The following is a 15000-nucleotide window of genomic DNA, read 5'->3' on the forward strand; positions in this document are numbered from 1 at the left end:
TTTAATACTTCGGCTTATGTGAAATGTGAATAAAGTCATAAAGTTAATCGACATTGAAGAACGCAAATAAAACATTAATAAATAATTAACTACAAAAGAGAAAATTTTCTTAGAATGATTACGATATATCATAATCTGAAACTAGCCAATTGTGTTTTAAAGGTAGCGCTTTTTATTTATATATAACTTTTATTCCCATGTCGCTCACGTCTTTATTGACAATTATCTCACATTATTAAGCCTAGATGGAAATATACATCGATTTCTATTTTCATAGATCTCTATCTTCCTGCCCTCTATCTTTCTATCAGTCTATCTGTTTATCTGTCTCTCTATCTTTTTATCAGTCTATCTGTTTATCTGTCTCTCTATCTTTCTATATATCTCTTTGTCTATTCATCTAATTGTCAATATGCGTGTGTGTGCGCGAGAAAAATTCCCACGAGAAAAATAAAAAATGCGAACGTCTGAGGCTCAAAGGGAGAGCATGAAAGTCAAGTATATCCCAAGTTACGCAAGTTAAGAGAGGAAATCTAAAAGTTAAGTAAAAAGGGAATTAAAAGAAATCACAAGGGAATTGAATTCTAGAAAATGGTCACAGTGAAGGAAAGTTCTTTTCATTTGTTGATATAGTTGTCGTTTTCTGTGTACGTAGTCAAAGAATAGAAAGACTAAGATGTCAGAGTTAATGGCCAAATTCTGAAGGTCTTATACCTTTAGACCGAGCCAAGAATCTCATATCCTCTGCGAGGAAAAACGGGATATGAAAGAGAATAGCCATTCTTGGTTTTTTCCAGGAAGAGACTTTTGAGAATCCTTCTCTCATTTTAGAGAAGTAATCATGAGAATTCACGGGTGAACAAAAGCAAACACACATATACAGACAACATATCGGAAGATGTAAACATTTACGTGTCATCCAAATTAACCCTAGCTAATGGGGTATGACCTACTCCCACAAACACCTGAGAATATCGAGCCACGTAGCTTGTTTGGGAGTACAGTATTGTTTTGTAAATATCCGTATGTATGTTCGTACGTTTACTGTACCATACAAAATGTAGAGACCTTGCTCAATAAATCGGTTGTTTAAAATAGTTTTACGAAACTAGTCAGGATTTAATCTTGAATTTTCTTTTTAATTTTCTCTAGGATTTTTTTGGCGTACACACAAGCACACACACATTCACACATACACACACACACACACACACACACACACACACACACATATATATATATATATATATATATATATATATATATATATATATATATATATATATATGTGTGTGTGTGTGTGTGTACGATGCCACACAGTTAATTTATAATCTAATCTTATTGTGCTTTTTTATATTTTATTGAGCAAAATACTACAGCTTGAGGTTACACAAGGAGCCCCTCAGGCTGGTTCCCGTTACAGATTTCCCGTTCAACTAATTCTTTTTGCAAGAGGGCATCTCGATATAATCGGAATTGTTAACTTTTCTGAAATCGACGAAATCTCCACCAATGGAAGATTATACGATACCATCACGTGTTCTCTGATCTTATAACATGAAACATTCTATAAATATATGTGTCAAAAATGGTGATCACAAAAATGGTATATAATATTGATCCTCTGCCTAATGGATCTGGGGCATTATCACAACCCTCCGACCCCTCCTAGTTCCTCCCTCCGAGAGGAAGTGTGTTCATGCACATTCCCTAGTTGTTCTATCTATTGCACTTGAGATATTTTCTTGTTTTGTAACATATGCATCAGGCAAAAGTACTCTAGTATCTTCCTCTCCGTGAGTACAGTCTAGTAGGTCAGCAGTGTCCCGTTCAGCTTTGTGGCAAAATGCAGCATCACCTTTGTGGATAATAATGCATGTTGTATCACCAGCTTGAGATGAACTGAGTGTGTCTGACAAATGTGCATATAGTTCCGTTTTGTTCTGGTCATTCCTGAGGAGGCTGGTCTAATTGCAGGGTGTTTTGCAGTGATAATCACTATTAGGCAAACTTGTGTGTGCTTTTTTTTTTTTTTTTTTTTTTTTTTTTGTCTTATACACATCAAATATAATGTCTACTTGTTTGTGCCTATGTAAAGCCTCTGTACCTTGGAGAGGACTTCCTCTTTTGCATAAAACTCCAATGTAGACCTATTGATTGTTGCAAGAGCATTTTTAAGAGCTGTACAACCCATTATGATAATATCAGCGATATGCTCTTTGTAATGAATGTCAGATAACTTTGCCGGCGATGGCGAACAATTTTGATCTTTTGTTGAAAGAAGTAATTTAAGTCACAGTATCCATTTTAGCATATGAATATGCTTGAGACTAGAATACGGTCGTCCTTTATGATATCCAGTGACTGTTTGTCCTTGACTAAATAGCAGACATCTTGCAGCTGAATAATACATACTGTTCTTACGTACTAACTCGTAGAATTTGCTAGGTGTCTTGAGTTTCTTAATAAATTTTGCAAATTGTGTCTCTCCAACACTCTTCATAAATCCTACGAATTCACTAACTTTGCTGTCCATAACTTTAAGACTGTCTAGCTCAGTCAGATAAACCGAATCTTACGTAAAAAAGGTTGAAAATTTCTTTGATTACTTTTGCTAGATTCCCAATCATTTCAAGAAATCTTATCTGCATAGTTTTAGTTTTATCGTGATGCTTACCCGCAGATTTCGGATCAGCACCCCATCTAGTCTTAAACTCATTAATCATGCAGCATACTTCAGGTTCAGCCGCTGTTCCCCTTCTAAAAACTTCTACAATAGGCCCTAATCTCCCTTTACATGACCATAATTCTGCTTGTTGGCTTGGTCAATAGCCATTTAGGAAAAAGGCTAAGTGGTTTTATTGGCATTGAAATTTCACTTTGTGAATTCAACAAATGTGTTCTTTATGAGAACCCCCGTGTCTCTCAAATTAATTGAAAGCCTCTTGCAATAATGAGTTCCTGCAGTATGTCTTACTTCAGTTTATAATGAGATTCATGTTATGACTCGATGATCATGAAAAATAGAGGTTTTAATTGAAGCACAAGATTCCAAAAGTAGAATTATGAATACTCTAACTCTCGTTTTCTGATCCAGCTTTCACAACTCAGCTCACTTTCTTCCTTTGCTTCCGGGATATATTTTACATGATATATGAACTTAAGTACCAATTTTTGCCTTTTTGGCAGGCATATTCTTTTTTTTTTTTTTTTTTTTTTTTTAATAAGACAGCCATCATGGATACTTCTAGGCAGCAAAATGCGTATCTAAGTTTGTGAACCCTTGTTTTCAATATCTTACTGTAAACTTTGAGTGATTGAGTAATATGAACATGATTAACCAACTAAATGTTAGTATTCAGATATCCACAAGAAGCTATTTTGAAAACCTGGTGGTGATCTTCAAAAATTGTAAAAGGAAGGAGTCGTTGTGCCAAATTTCATGGTTGCGTCACTATTTGCACTTTTTCTCTACAATTTTCACATTACCCACTTCATTATAAAGACCCTTTTGCCCTTAGTGTCTTCTAGAGACTTAATTCAATAACAGCCTGATTTCCAATCAATGTAAGTGTAATATTGATTATCCCGTACCTTTATGAGCAATTCTGTGCTCCATTGCAAAGGATATTATTACTGACTAGCGAATTACGTAAACTCCCAAGCTCCTAAACTCACCTGCTTTATATTATATGATCTGAAACACAAAAGAATATCTCCGAGGTCTGACAATAGTACGCAAATCCCAGACGTTGATATATAGAAGAACACTGAATATCTAAAGGTTTCTTTACGTTACACTGAAAACAAAGTTGGGTGATTACTTTACTTTAACAGGATCTATTCTAAAACCAACCTCTTACTTTGGTTCTAAGTCAGGGGATACGAGCAAGTTAATGAGTTAATTATTGGTGATCGAAATAGAACACACTTTACAAATATATATATATATATATATATATATATATATATATATATATATATATATATATATATATTCTAAAATAAATAACAATTAAAAATTAACCCCAAAAATAAATAACTCTAAATTTAAATCTGAGCTTGACATTAGACTTAAGAAAAAATTAACACTTAAAAAAATAATACAGTCACTTGTTTCACGAGAAATTAATGCATGGATATATTTAATTTTGACAATTATTGAAAAAAATGACACTTTAACACTATAGAAAATAAATCAAAATTACACTTACATAAACGTAACCGTAACTCTTATGTCCATAGGGCTGACACAAGGTTACTGAACGATTAAGCAAGAATAAATGCACTTCACTCGTTTTACTAAATCTCACAGGGCCAGACACAAATAAATTGATAATTTTACAAAATAAACTGTACTCAGATTTACACTGCACTTTCAACTTAAACTACAAAAATACCAATGTTTGAACAAATACTATACGCATTTGAGAGGAAACACTATACACAATGGAGAGGAAATAAGTAGTGGCTGGATAGACGCTGGAGAGAGGACGGTCAGACGCTGGCTCTTTTGGAGGGTCAGGCTAGATCTCTGTTTCCTATGCATTGCTAGGCCCTATATATATATATATATATATATATATATATATATATATATATATATATATATATATATATATATATATATATATATATATATATGTGTGTGTGTGTGTGTGTGTGTGTGTGTGTGTATCACCCTAATTCATTCAAGAACCTTCCAGCAAACTCAAAGCAATACATTCAATGTGTGTGCACTAGGTTCGGGCAGTCTTTCGCGGCATCAGGTTGCCAACTTGGCAGTTTTGAAGTATGGTTCTATCGTCGCCTGACGAGGCAACCCTCTCAAGTAACACCACTCACCTCCTTTCATAGCATTAAAAAAAGTAAATTTTACTCTAGAACCTTCATGCAACTTCCAACCACATGGAAACATGATGCAATCCTTACTGTGCATCATACAGCATACCTTTTAACAAAATTTACAAAAAACTTCGTAACAGAAGTACATGAAATGAAAATTTATTTCCTTAAAATAACGTAAATTTAGATATATGAAACTGAATGAAAATACAACTGAATGAATGACGACAGTCTTATGTTATTTACATAAATGTACTTAATCCTACCTTACGAGCTGGCTATACATCTCTTAACTACACATATGAAATACAAGAATAAAATAATGTACTCTCATGCAGACCAGCTTCGTAAGAATATGCATTATATTTGGTAATAACAATCAGTTTCGTATAATCAATGTATAAAAAGGCATTTTTCTTCCTCTCTATCACACTGTGAGAAGCCCAGGGGATTTACTTTCCTCAATAGTCCAATGTTCCCTTAATTTACTCATTTCCCCTTCTACTTTCCCTTGAAAAGGAACGGGGACCATATACGGCTTGAAATAAATGGGAAATCTTTCAATCATACGTGGCAAATAATTTCCAATGGCGATTACATCAAAATAACAGCAAAAATGTTATCAACAGTTTTGATATTCCAGTGGGCACTAGATCTGGGTGCATTTGTGAATTTAAGCTCTGGCTGAGACTCCCAATGAATAGTCACCAAAAATACTTATCCTACAACTCAAAGTTATTATTGTAATATTTGTAGTGTTCTCTTTCATCTCCCCATACCCTTCTATCAACGTGTGTGACCACTTATCATAGTTCTTTAAAGGCTCTAATTGTAGGTTACACAAGGTGTTTTAACCGCAGAGACCACTGCTCATTTAACGCTGAAATTGATCACAACAAACTTTTTGACCTTAGTCGCCAAAGCAAGGTAATGACTTTTATTATATAATAATTTATCTTTTCTTATGGCCTCCAATGTTAAAATGGATGTGGAAGAAATAGCTTCCTTTTGACTATTGAATTGCAGACCAAATCGACACCAACAGCGCCAAAGACAGCATTGGGTAAGCCCAGTTTTACATGATGTGAAGGGTATCTTGCCACCACACTGTATTGGAAACCACCCCAATACGCTACAGTTATGATTGAACTATTCCTTGAGCTAACACTTAACCACTGACTGTGCATATCTAACAGCATGGTGGAACATAACCTGTGTGAATCAGGCCAAAACTTCCCATTGCAAAGAATTGAGAATAAGGAACATTTATTCTCATCAGTATTTGAGCTTATAAAATTGTCCCTTTACTTGTTACTGCTTATAGACCGGTTTCAAACTGGATTGGTAAGTGGTCTCACGCTGGCTGTACAGCTGTGGATGCCTGTACGCGGTTGTACGTGGGCCGAGATCATATAGAAATTAAAAAAGGTAAAATATAAGCAATCTGGCAAGGCCATGGTGGTTTCACTGCGGAACAGCACTTAGGCTGGCGGAGAGTTAGCGTACCAGTGACCCACTGAATACATAATGGGAACATGAAAGGGCTCATATGGAAGAAGGAAGTTGATCGTTGAGATAAATTGAATCAACTGCGTACAACCTTTGATAAGTTCATAGCGGTTATGCAAGGATCTTGTCCCTAGATACGTAGAATTTCGACCTGATTACAAACGATTTCGGACCAACTGTATACCAGACTGTGCAAGCCAGTCCATAACCAAAAATTAAACATATTGGATTTTTCTGAAATCGACTTCGAACACCCTCGGAAAAGTCCATACCACTCCGTACAACATCGGACTAAATACGTAGCATCAAGGACTCCGGTTCGGATGGCCACGGACAGCAAAAATTTTCCATCTGAGCCTGTACGATGCTGTACAAAATCCGGTGTGAGCCCCAGTTGCCACCACGTAAAACAACGTACAACATTGGACCTAATACATACCATTTCGGACCCCAGTTCGGATGACTACAGACAGCCAAAACTTCCCATCCAAGCCTGTGCGAGGTTTTCCAAAGCCCTTTTGAAATAGGTATTTGTCTAGTACATCGAAATGAAAGGTGTTTGCTAGAACAGCTAAAACTGATGTTTAGATAAGACTGTCATTAGAAAGAATTCTATATAGTGACTTTTGTAATGGGGAATTATGTGATTTGCAATACCGTTGAATCCTGTAAACATCAGGTTAATTATATAATAATTGCTTTAGCTTATGATAAAAGTTAAGCATTGGCAAAGCTGTAATTTCCTGCTTATATCCCTTTAGGTAGCTAAGTATAACTGTTGTCTTTTTTACTATTATTGTTTGCTAATATTTGATATTTGTTACTGCTTCAATAACTCGGGTAAACATCAAAGAAAAAAACTATTGTAATTTTTAATTTATTTATAGCTTCCTAACATCTTTAAGAATTTCATTACATATTGACCTATCACTCGCTAAGTATCATCATCTTTTCATCTATCACCTAAAAACTTGGTTAAATCATAGTTTAAATGACAAGTACCGTAGCCTTACCGAGCTCTACATTTCTATCAACTGTAATAACGATTTCCTATAAAATCTAAGCTGAGCTTTATCTGTTTCCATCCCTATGTACCTAGATAATCCAACACATTCAGTATGATATTTCTACTTCACACCGGTTTCAAACATAAGATGATCGAGAGATAGGCAAGGAAATTACACCTAAGGTGACTCTCACTCACTTTGAATGATGAGATTTAGTCTATAAAATGGATATTTTACAGCATAGCCAACAGATTCACATTCATTGAATTCTAAATATTTTCATCATGAATCTTTCTGAAAGACCTTTTTTTTTTTTGGACACTAAGATTTATGTATGAAAATTATAATAATCAATGAGAATGATATAAATTATTTTTGTTATTATTATAATTAATATTTGGAGTAGCAGTAGTATTATTGTTGACATTTTTATCATTATTATTAATACTATTGTAAACATAATCATCATCATCCTCATCTCCTCCTACGCCTATAGACTCAAAGGGCCTCGATTAGAATTCGTCAGTCATCTCGATCTAGAGATTTTAATTCAATACTTCTCCTCTCATCATCTCCTACTTCGCGCTTCAGCCATGTAAGTCTGGGTCTTCCAACTCATATAGTGCCTTGTAGAGCCCAGTTGAACATTTGGTGAACTAATCTCTCTTGGGGAGTGCGAAGGGCATGCACAAACCATCTAATAATAATAATAATAATAATAATAATAATAATAATAATAATAATAATAATAATAATAATAACTGTAAGCTATCCAACCTCTCTTTTCTACACTTCTTCCTGTACTGTATATACCAGTATGATACTCACGAGTACGCACAGGACAGTAACAGATATAATTGATGAGTTCCTACCACAACTCCAAATGCATGACATTCAAGTGAACAGGATTATAGTGGTCAGAAAATCTGCACAAATGCCAAAGGTAGAGAGTAATCGAAGTTAGTCTATCATGCATACGTAATCAATTTAAAGTCTTGAATCATCATGAGAATGGCTTAGGCTGAAATCCAATTTACGGGAAAGTCATTCAAGGTTATACCGAGAGCAGACCAAAGAAAGTCATGTGGTGAAAGCCAACACCTTTGCCTAATTGTACGTGTGAGTAACGGCTAATCTGTTTATCAAGATGAACATCCCAGTGACCAGATACAAATTTATGAAAGGAAAATGAAATTGCATAATTTTAACCTCAATTACAGAATATTTCCTATGTGATATAGAAATTATATGGAAGAGTATGCTGTGCATAAAAACTTTGAAGAATTATCCAAGACATGGTATATCGCTTTCAATGTAAGAAACAGTATTCCGACTTAGTTTGCATTAATTTTCACTTGATACCACAAACACTTCATTGGCAGATGTAACTTTTGGAATTTTTTTCTAACATTATTTTAGCAAAAAATGTAATAAACATAATGCAACGTTATTAGCATTTTTTCATGAAATTATATCATAGATAGAAATCTTTCAACGAACAATGAGACTTATTTATAAAAAAAAATCTTGTGACCCATACTAATAAAAGGAAAGTATTTTTACTACTAAACTATTTGACAATAGTTCAAAAGAAAATACACCTTACTAAATCATTCAGTAAGTTAAGACAAAGCGTAAGTTTATGATTATTCTTAACTAGAAAATACAGAAACCAAAAGAATTAAGACTTTCGAAACTGCGAATAGGTATCGCTGTTAATCTAAATAAAAGAAATAATAACGAAATCCATTGCAGTAATGGCAACAACACGAAAGGACTTATAGAAGATGGAAGTAGCAAAACTAATGAAAGGGTTCAAACATAAAACTTTTAAAGATAAGGAGAAGGAGATTGTTAGAAAATATAATTTCCATTCATTTTCAACTCTTCATTTTGGTGGGGCTCAAGTTGTGTGACACATACGCACACAAAAACGTACACATAAAAGCATAAAATTATAAACATATAGAATTGTCAAACGGAAGGTGTTCGATGACTACGTCGCAAGGTAGCTGTTAGGTTCTAAATGAAAGGAAAGGTGAATGAGACTGGCTTTATTCAGATAATAACGAGCTTATATACAAACGGACGAAGGCAACAATGGCACAAAATTCCAAGACTGTGAAACATTCAAAGGCAAACGTAAACAGGTTGTTCGATTAATAGTGCGGGCGAGAGAGATTGATAAGAAAAAGAAAAAAAAAAAGAAAGAAAACAACAGAATTACAGTGTACACGTGCGTTACAACTATTCCGTATGAAGTAGATTACTTTACTTTTTACTTGTACTTTGATGGTTGCTTTTCCGGTCCCATGCAGCAGGGGAACCCCACTCTCTACAGGACCTCCACTGTCGTTTTACATTGTTCGTTCATATCGCGTATTGTTCATTTACTGTTAAATCGTCACTGTCAAAGGACTCATGAAATAAGAAAGTCTTCAGTTTCCTCTTGAAAGCCTTAATGTTTCGTGGGAGCTTATTATATAGTCTCGTGGCCGCATATTTGAAGGCTCTGGAGCCTAAAGTAGACATAAATCTAGCTTCCAACCGTTTGAAGCCATCTGTAACTATTCTCGTTTCGACACGATTTGCTGGCTACGCAATATGTAGCAATTCTCTTAAATATTTTGGACGACCGGTTTTGATAACTTGGTGGGTTATTGTATATATTTTAAATTTAATTCTCGCTTTAATCGGCAGCCAGTGTAAATCAATTAGTATAGGGGTGATCCTTCCTTTAGGTAGGACACCTTTTATCAGTCTTGATCCTCTTTTTATTATGTTTTGTAATTTCATTAAGTTGCACTTTTGGTAAATTGTAATAGATAGAGGTGCATTAGTCAATTCTGGTAATAACACAGGTTATCACAAGTTTCTTTACAGAATTTTCTTCCATGTACTTTTTTATAAACGCAATATTTCTTAGATGATAACCAACAGTTTTTATTACATTATTTATTTGGGCATTTTATTTATAATCCCATTTAACCGACGCTCACGTCTTGTCATTCTTAGAAATTCTCAATTACTAGAGATTGCAAAAGAAGCAGGGAAAGGAATAGAAGAGGATGGATTGACGAACTAAAAAATTGGCGAGATAGATTGGCACAAAGAGACCATGAACAGATGTGAGTGGAAAGACACGTCTGAAGGATTTGTCCTGTAGTGGGCTTGTACTGGCTACTAATACACACACACACACACACACACACACACACACACACATATATATATATATATATATATATATATATATATATATATATATATATATATATATATATATATATATATATATATATATTTGTAGTATGGAGAGGGAGATATGGTTAGTTTGATTTTATTTGAAATTGATATACTTTAGGAGAGAATGGAACCAATTAGCATTCAATGCGTCCTAATAATTTTCATAAATATTTCCTTTGTAATTTCAGATGAAATCTTACAGCAAGGCTTGATTTTAGATAAATATCCCACCTGGCTATGAGAGAGAGAGAGAGAGAGAGAGAGAGAGAGAGAGAGAGAGAGAGAGAGAGTTAGGGATTGAGAATTTATTTTCATATCATGTATATCTTTCTAATGATCTCATATCTACTAGAAGGCAAGCAGAAGAGTTGCTATCATGATAGTCATGAGTCAATACTAAGTCAATATAATGTCATCTGAAATTCGCTAAGTATTTTCACTCTTACATTCCTAACGTTATCTCTATTTGGAATTTACCTGCCACCATTACTGACGCTGCTGCCCTCTATAGAAATTATTCTAGTCGCATTCCTCCCTTCTTACTGTCTCATTCCTCTGATAAATGGGATCGTGCTCTGGATGTCTTTCTCCAAGGCTCAATTTATGGCCAGAGTTTTGCCCAAGTGTATGAGAACACAATTTAATTTTGATTATTTTCCTGTAGGAGGACGAATAGCTGCAGTATGGAACTCTCCTGAAGATGGAAATCGATTCCGTTATCGAGAAATGCGAGTCAATCGTTAATATCATCACAATGTGATTCTGAGAGGACTTCTAATCCTTATTTCTGAAAAGTTAGTTGGTAAGATGTGCATGAATATCTCCTTTGAACTAATTTCATATAATTTCTTTAGCGTAAAACTGTTTTCTTTGGACAATTTTCTAGCGATATGAATTTGTGGTACAATGGAAAGAGGTTTTCCGAATGTAAATCATGTTTTCAGTAGGAAACACTTTAATGCCCCAGTGAGGAGAAACTATAGTTGTTATTTATTATTTTATCAATTATATTGTTCATTTGGACGCCAATATGATTTCCGAAACACTTCAGCAAAACTATAAACATCAAGAATTGTCAGAAGGAAAGGGTTCCAACTCTATTTTGTTTGAAGTAGATTATAATCGTATTAGACCGATGCTCATGTCTTGTCATTCACCTTAGAAATTTTTAATTCTATTCACAAAATCTGTAACGTATTTAGTGTTGCACGATTTTGCTCAAACATAAGAGTACATTTCTAAATATAGAGCAAATGTCGAAGTATGCCTCAAAAATTGCTAAAGATTGTGGAATTGTGCAGAAAAGCCAGCATTTGAAAATTACTTATACATTTTTTAGATGTAACTGAAGTTATCGATGTTTCGTGAGATACAATGTAAGGAAGCGCTGTTATATAGGATAGCAAGGATCTGTCTCTCTTCTTTAGCTCCTATGTCTACCAAATATACGCTTACACCTATAAAAAGTTTTCATAATGCGAATAAATCTTTAAGAGCCTCTTAGGAGACTGGTTGGAGTTGAAGTTTGACGGTTGTAGAAGTGGGTGGCCTATTATTATTATTATTATTAATATTATTATTAGTTAAGCTACAACCATATTGGAAAAGAAGGATGCTATAGGCTAAGCCCATAGGCTCCAACAGGGAAAATAGCCCAGCAATGAAAGAAAACAAGGAATTAGATAGACAGCAAGAGAAATAAAATAAAAGGCCATTGACAAAATTAAAACAGATTTTTCATATATGAACTATAAAAACTAAAAAAAAAAAAAAACAGAGAAAGGGAAATAAGATAGAATAGTGCCCGGGTGTTTCCGCAACCAAGAGTTCTTTACCACAAAACAGAGGGAGATAATGGTACAGAGGATATGTCACTAACACAGACTAGAGAACAGTGGTTTGATTTTGAAGTTTCTTTCTCCTAAACGAGCTACTTACCATAGCTAAAGAGTCTTTTCTACCCTTACCAAGATGAGAGTAGCCACTGAACAATTTCATTGCATTAGTTAACCCCTTGACCAAAGAAGAATTGTTTAGTAATCTCAGTATTGAACAGTATATGAAGACAGAGGAGAATGTCGAATAGGCCAGATATATGGTCCCTACACAATGGTTAGAAAAGAGTGAGTGCCGTGTGATGAAATGAGCAATGATTAACTGTCGGGGTGTCTAACTATCAACTGATGAAATGTCTTTGTGATGAAAAGGCGAGTAATTAAGTGACGAGTGGTTAATTGTCGGGAGATGAAAGGTCCTCTGATAAAATGAAGTGATGAAAAGTCGTAGTACCAAATATATATGCAGTATGCTTTTATACACACACATTTATATATATATATATATATATATATATATATATATATATATATATATATATATATATATATATAAGTTGGTATAAGTTTGTTATGTAAATTAGGTAAGAATTTTGTCGTTCATTTATTTGTATTCTATGTTCAATTCAGTATATGTAAATTTACGTTTTTTTTTAAGAATTAACTTTTTATTTTCCGTTTTTTTTTTATTAAGTCTTACGTAACGGGTTGTGAGTGTTATATAATCCATACGAGAGATGAACAAGGGGTTATGTAAATGCTTTTTATATTTTTACGAGGTATTGCGCCCTGTTTGTGAGAAAATATGCAATTCTTATATGTGTCATGTGTTAGGGAAGCTTCTCGAAAACCAGTTAGATGTTATCTTTTTTTTTATTTCCGAGGACAAATGTGTGCAGAGGTAGCTGAGAGGGAGTTGTCTTGCTGTTGATTTAGTATTCGTCCGAGAGTTGCCTGAAACCAAGGTTCATCTCCCTGAATTTATCTAGTTGAAAGCTCTACTGACACCCTTAGGCCAACCCCCAAGCTTCCAGATCTCGAACCTAGAATCTTCTGGAAGTAGTCTTACATAAGCACCCCAGGGATGTGTGGGTCAGAAGAGAAACAGCCGTCCTGTAAAAGAGCCAAAGTAAATCCCTCACTCTCTCTCAGTATCTATAGTGTGTCCTCTCCAAAATGATTCTGTGCCCCAATGAGTTAAAACGATACAAAAGAAGTTAAAGGTGATTTTAATATTATTGTGTTGTGGTGAGTGTTGATATAGTATAAATTTTTGTAACTGGCCCTGCGTAAGTAAAATACATGAAGTTAGTAAGTTTATTAGTTACTTAATGTAAGTTCTTTGAAAGTTTAAGCATTAGAGTGTAATTATTTCTTTTGTTTTAGTCTAGGGTTTTATGCAGATTTAATATTTCAAGTCAAGTGATTATATAATTTTCAGAGCGCAACATTTTTTTACTCTATCTAAGTTTTCTTCAAACTTAATATTACGAGTGATTTATTTTATTTATGTAAATTCTTTCAAAGTGCTGTAATCTTTAAAGAATATATTTATTTTTGAAAAGAGTGTATTATTTCAATCACCAGTGTTTATATCATACTCACTCGTATCCTGTTAATGAATCGAAGTAAGAGGTGGTTTTGAATATTTTTTTAAGAATACTTACCCAGTTTTGTTTTGAGTGTACTTAAGAGACCTTTGGATATTCAGTGTTTTGTATATTGCTGTTTGGGAGTTACATAATTGTCTTAGAGTTGGTTATTAATATTTTCAAGTGTCTCAGATTTAATATAAAAACAAACAGATGAGTTTGGAACTCAAGAGGGTTATGTAGCTTGCCAGCCGTAATATATAATATCATATTTTGGTTCCCAGACCTGTAACCATTTTATATATATATATATATATATATATATATATATATATATATATATATATATATATATATATATATATATATATATATATATACACACACACATATATATATATATATACATATATACATATACATATATGTATATATATATATATATATATATATATATATATATATATATATATATATATATATATATATATATATATATATATAAATCTTGCTCTGAGAGTGACATATCATTTAAGCCTAACTATACCACCTCCATGAAAACCAAAAATGCCAGAAATGCATTTGATCTTGCATTAATTAACTTGATGTTAAATTCCAAAATAAAGATGGCTCGTTTATATTTGAAAGGAAATGCATTAGATGCATCTCATAGATTACAAAAATCTCAAAGACTATTTGTTCATTTTGCCCGTTATTCTGAGTTTTTTCATGGAATTAACAATATTTTTTTTCATTCAAACGCAAACAACTTTCCATATAAAAATTCACCGTTGAAATTAACTACTTCAAAGAGCATTTTGTCTGCAAGTGATAACCATCCTGAGACAGGTGAAGCTTTTGTTGGATGCTCTCTTTGATGGACAGAGAAAATTACCTCTCATCTTTTCATGCTTTGTTTCCTCTTCCATACTTTTCAAACCAAGAAGCCAGTACTCTTTCGTTCCC

Source organism: Palaemon carinicauda, chromosome 26, assembly GCF_036898095.1.
Source record: "Palaemon carinicauda isolate YSFRI2023 chromosome 26, ASM3689809v2, whole genome shotgun sequence".
Lineage (NCBI taxonomy): Eukaryota > Metazoa > Arthropoda > Malacostraca > Decapoda > Palaemonidae > Palaemon > Palaemon carinicauda.